General features: G+C 35.2%; 1 non-coding gene across 1 annotated transcript; it reads left to right on the top strand.

The window, feature by feature from the left end:
- Positions 1-4,339: 4,339 nt before the first annotated feature.
- Positions 4,340-4,423, top strand: TRNAL-CAA (transfer RNA leucine (anticodon CAA)). Its single transcript has one exon. It is a non-coding gene; the product is annotated as a tRNA-Leu (tRNA).
- Positions 4,424-5,304: the final 881 nt, after the last annotated feature.

Below are 5,304 nucleotides of genomic sequence, written 5' to 3'. Positions count from 1 at the left end.
GCAGTGATCGCAAATGCAATCATTTAGTCGCATTAGCGAAGATTCAGTGGTCGCAAATACGACACTTTCCTCGCATTTGCGAAGGCAGCGGGATTGTGAAGGGCATCGCAATTGCGAGTGTTCCTTTGCAATTGCGAGCTTCGCATTTGCGAAGCTCAGGTCACAATTGCGACACTTGCAGCTGAGTAAAAGGGACTTAAACGGGATTTTTCATCCATTTTTTATTTTTTCAAGACCCTAAACCTTAAGAGGCGATTTTCCAAAGACCAAATCTTTCCCAAATCATAGGTAAGTGATTCCTAACTCTTTTCTTTTAATCTTTTACATCTTATAACAAGATTTCAACCTAGAATCTAGAATTTTTATGGTGAAATTAGGATTTTTGGGTAGAACTTTGAAATTTCAAAATTTGAGGATTTAGACCTCAATTTGAGGCCGGATTCCAAAACTAATTTCATATTCGAACTCGGGGGTGAATGGGTAAAAGAATTTTGGTCCGAACCTCGGGTTTTGACCAAGCGGGCCTGGAATCGATTTTTTGACTTCTTGGAGGAAAATTTGGAAAATTTTAATTTATGTAATATAATTGATTTCTTAAGCAATAGTTGATATTATTGAGTCATTTTTGAATAGATAAGAGTGGTTTGGAGGTGAATTCCAAAGAAAAAGCTGTGATTGAGAATTAAGTGGCCTTCAGAGCAAGGTAAGTGTTGTGTCTAAACTTGATTTGAGGGAATTAGGAACCTTAGATTACTTGCTAAGTGAAATTCATGTGAGCGGCGTATATGTGAGGTGACGAGTATTTATGCGCCGCCAATTTACCTATTTTCCTTGTTTCTCAGTTTTTCTTATATTGTCTCATTCCTATGCCAAATTGCTATGTGTTATACTATTGTTGTTCAATTTATCGTTCTTATCATGTTTACGGAATTTCTGGTGATAATTGAGTTTTTATTTCAAAGTTGAAATTGATGTTATGGAACCAAATGTTGAAGTAAGGTTTGTACTTGTTATTCTATCTCCCTGTTGTTATTTATGCATTGCATTATGGTAAGGGAGAGTATTAATGCACGAAGGGTGATGCCGTGCCATATTGTGAGTGTTAATGCATGAAGGGTGATGCCGTGCCATGATATGAGAGTTAATGCACGAAGGGTGATGTCTTGCCGTTTCTATTTATTTTATGGTGAGATTGAGAGTAAAAGCACGAAGGGTGATGCCGTGCATTTTTTCTTATTGTATTCACTATTCTTGTTGATTCTTAGTATATTGACTGCTCCGGTGATCATTCTGTTGTAGTTCTTTATCTTGCATTCCCATCAGTATGTTCCCCTCCCGACATTTCCTGTTTAGTTCTTCATTTCTGTGATTTGTATATACACTGTTAAATTGTACAGGTTGATTTGTAGGTGCCTTGCCTTAGCCTCGTCACTATTTCGTCGAGGTTAGGCTCGACACTTACCAGTACATGGGGTCGGTTGTACTGATACTGCACTCTACACTTTCTATGTAGATTTTAATACCGGTTCGGGTTGATCGGGATTTTTGCTATTGGTCCATTGTCCGGAGACTTAAGGTAGATCTGTCGGCGTTCACAGACCTTGAAGTCCCCATCTATCTTTTCTGTTCTACTGTTTCTTTCATTCAGACAGTTGTATTTCTTCAGACTATTACTTGTAGTAAATTCTAGAATGCTCGTGAATTGTGACTCCTGATTCGGGTGGTAGTAATGAATACGGTATTATGATATTCCGCACTTATTATATTTCATCTTAGTTAATTATTGTTAATTACTGAATGAAAATAAGGAATTGGTTTAATGATTCTCTAACGTTGGCTTGCCTAGCAAGTGAAATGTTAGGCGCCATCACGGTCCCGTTGGTGGAAAATTTTGGGTCGTAACAGGATATGTGTTGGTGATCCCAACAATAGGAGAGAAAATGAGCAGCTGAAAAAGGAATGCATGTAATGAATTATTACAAGTACATCTAGATCCTCGTACGAGAAAATGTGAATTTGAAGTTCAAGTGATAATTCATTTGCAAAATATTGGCAGGCGTATTTGCTGACCCAAAGCTAAATGTCATATTCAGCTGCAAATGCTCCAAATAAAGTAAAGTTCATAATGAATAGAGTGCATGCATGAAGCATAATAGACTAATTGGTTCCAAAGATAGAACTCCTTGAAGAAGGAGAGAAGCAAATGTTCAAGATGGTCGTAACAAGGATGCAAGTGCTCTAGAAAAGCACCACGATATAACACTTCATAAGACCTCATGGGAGAGGCTCAGGTACCTGTAAAATAATGAGATAAAGATATCTCAATAAGTTATGTCTTTATTGGGTAATAATAGAACCGATATAAAATGATCGTCGACGATATTGTTAATATAATGTAGCGCTCAATATTATTAATATTGACGAGGATCTTGAGCTCAAATCTGTCATGAAATTTGGACAGATAAATAATTGGCCAAATGAAAAATACGCAATGAAAATTGATTTCACATGAAAAATATGAAGTTGGACGGATAGTCCCAACACCTGAAAGTATAAAGCCAGTGGAGGTATAAATAAGTCGATAGACATAAACACGACTTGTGTCACAAGAAGATTTTAAATATCCTGGCATTGATTATATAGAGACATGTTCTCCTATGGTGGATGTAGTCATTTCAGGTTTTAATCTGGCAATACATGAAAAACTTGATATGCATATAATGAAAATCATTGAAGGATTTTAATTGTTCTGAATCATATTAAGGTTTTCAAGAAATTTATTAAATAAAATTTCAAAAATCCTTTTACAGATTAAAACAATCAGGGCGCATGTGGTATAATTGCCTGAGTGAGTACATGTTGAAAGAAAGGTACAAGAATGATTTAATTTGTCCTTGTGTCTTTATAAAAAGATCTGGATCTGAATTTGTTATAATCGATGTGTATGTTGATGATTTAAATATCATTGGAACTCGTGGGGAGCTTCCTAAAGCAGTAGACTGTTTAAGAAAGAATTTGAAATGAAAGATCTTGAAAAGATAAAATTTTGTCTTGGTCTACAAATTGAGTATATGAAAGATGGAATTTTTGTCCATCAATCAACATACGCTGAAAAGATTTTAAAGCGATTCTATATGGATAAAGTACATCCATTGAGTACCCCGATGGTTGTAAGATCACTTGATATAAATAAAGATTCATTCCGACCTCATGAAAATAATGAAGAGCTTTCTTTGTCCCGAAGTACCATATCTTAGTGCAATTGGTGCACTAATGTATCTTGCTAACACTACAAGATTGGGATGCGAAGGCTCAGGGATGTGAATTGATGCTCTTATCAGGGGGAGTTAATACGTGTTGTACTTTTTTTTTCCTTACAAGGTTTTGTCCCACAGGGTTTTTCTTGCAATGTTTTTAACGAGGCAACCAAAAGACGTATTTCTAAACATGTGTACTCTTTTTCCTTCATTGAAATTTTTTTTCCCATAGGGTTTTTTCCTAATAAGGTTTTAACTAGGCACATTATCTATGGACATCCAAGGGGGAGTGTTATAAGAAAATTAAATTATGGTAGATGTCTACTCTTCTCAATTATCTCCATAACTCCCAATACTCTAATAATTATGGAGTTATGATTGTAACTCCATAACCTCCTCCATGATCTTCCTCTCAAATGCTTAATGACATGTTCAATGACATATTTTGCAATATTGATTATTCACTTTTCATGCCTATATAAAGGCCTTGTAATAGATAGGAAAATGCACACAATTGAAGAAGAAAATCTCTTCCTTCTCTCTATCTCCATTTCTTGTTCATATTTTACTAAATTATTTTTATTTCATAACGACAATTCTTGTTCATGTTTTACTAAATTACTTTTATTTCATAACAAATATGAGCTATTTCGGGTAAGAAAACAAAATATGGGCTTAATGAGTAGGGAAAGCGTCCGATGTGTTTTTCCTTGTAATTTTTCCAACATTTAAAGCATGATACTGATTTCAATTTTTTTTTTTTTTTTTTTGGTGTGAGGATTTAATTTGGAACTCCGCATCTCAGAATATATCGACTAAACTCACGAGTAGGTACACCCTAACCTCCCGGGAGCCATTTTAGATGTTTTAGAGTCTATTATTAATAAAATGTATTTTCTTATTGATGTTGTTGGGGGGGGGGGGAGTAAAGTCTGAGAGCGTTATGCCGGTTTGACGGTTTCTAACTTTCTATGGAATATAGAGTGGCTGTCTTAATGCGTTCACTTTTCATGTTTTGCCTTAGTAGCGGGTGGTTGCAATAAATATTACAAAACTTCTAAATTTCAAGTTAGTATCCTGAAGTCAGGATGGCCGAGTGGTCTAAGGCGCCAGACTCAAGTTCTGGTCCTCGTGAGAGGGCGTGGGTTCAAATCCCACTTCTGACAATTGCATTTCCTTCTACAAATCCAACTTGGTTTTACTTTGTTTTGATTTTTTCCAACGTCCAGACTAAACATTCACCTATTAGATTACTATATTGCCACACAAATTCAGACTCAAAACTTTGCACACGCCCTTTTGAAATTTACGCGTCGTATGCAACAAAAAGCTATGGATGCTTAGAGCTTCAATGGTTACGCATATAATCAAAAACCATACTTCATCTCTATTCATGTAGTTAAATAGAAGTCTAAAGTGAGTTTGACTGACAGATCCTGAAATTATAAGATTTAGTCCAATAATTATTGGGGTATTATCACTTTTAATTCGCTAGAAACTATTTACATTCGGTAGTCGAAAAAATGTATAAAATTTGTATAATTTTTACATATAACATACAGAATATATATATATATATACAAAAATATAATTTTTTCGGCTATTATTTTGAGAGCGGCTATACAGTGTCATTTTTCCATAACCATTTTGAAGTAATTGCTAGTGATACATAAATTCGTATTTGTGTTTTTATTTCCATGGCTCTAGGCAACGCATTCTCATTATCTTCATAAATCCGTCATAAAAATTATGTGGCGTGTGCCTTTTGAGTTGTAGCAGACGGTGGATGAGTTGAAATGACTAATATTACTCTGTATTACAGCCACAGAATCACGGTTCAACAATAACAAGAGCATTGCAAGAAATTAAGCAATGCAACACAATAATTTAACTTTTGTCCTTAGCAGGTAGCTGTATTTTCAGAGGTATATGGTTTCAGGAAAGTTGGGGATGACAATTATTAAATGGCTATTTGAATGGAATAGAAGTATTGCAATGCTCTTATCGTCAACATGTGAAGGATGCAGGTGGCAGAATTAAAGACTTG

The sequence above is a fragment of the Nicotiana tabacum genome, chromosome 4, assembly GCF_000715075.1.
Source record: "Nicotiana tabacum cultivar K326 chromosome 4, ASM71507v2, whole genome shotgun sequence".
Classification (NCBI taxonomy): Eukaryota; Viridiplantae; Streptophyta; class Magnoliopsida; order Solanales; family Solanaceae; genus Nicotiana; species Nicotiana tabacum.
This window is presented reverse-complemented; position numbering and strand designations above follow the sequence as displayed.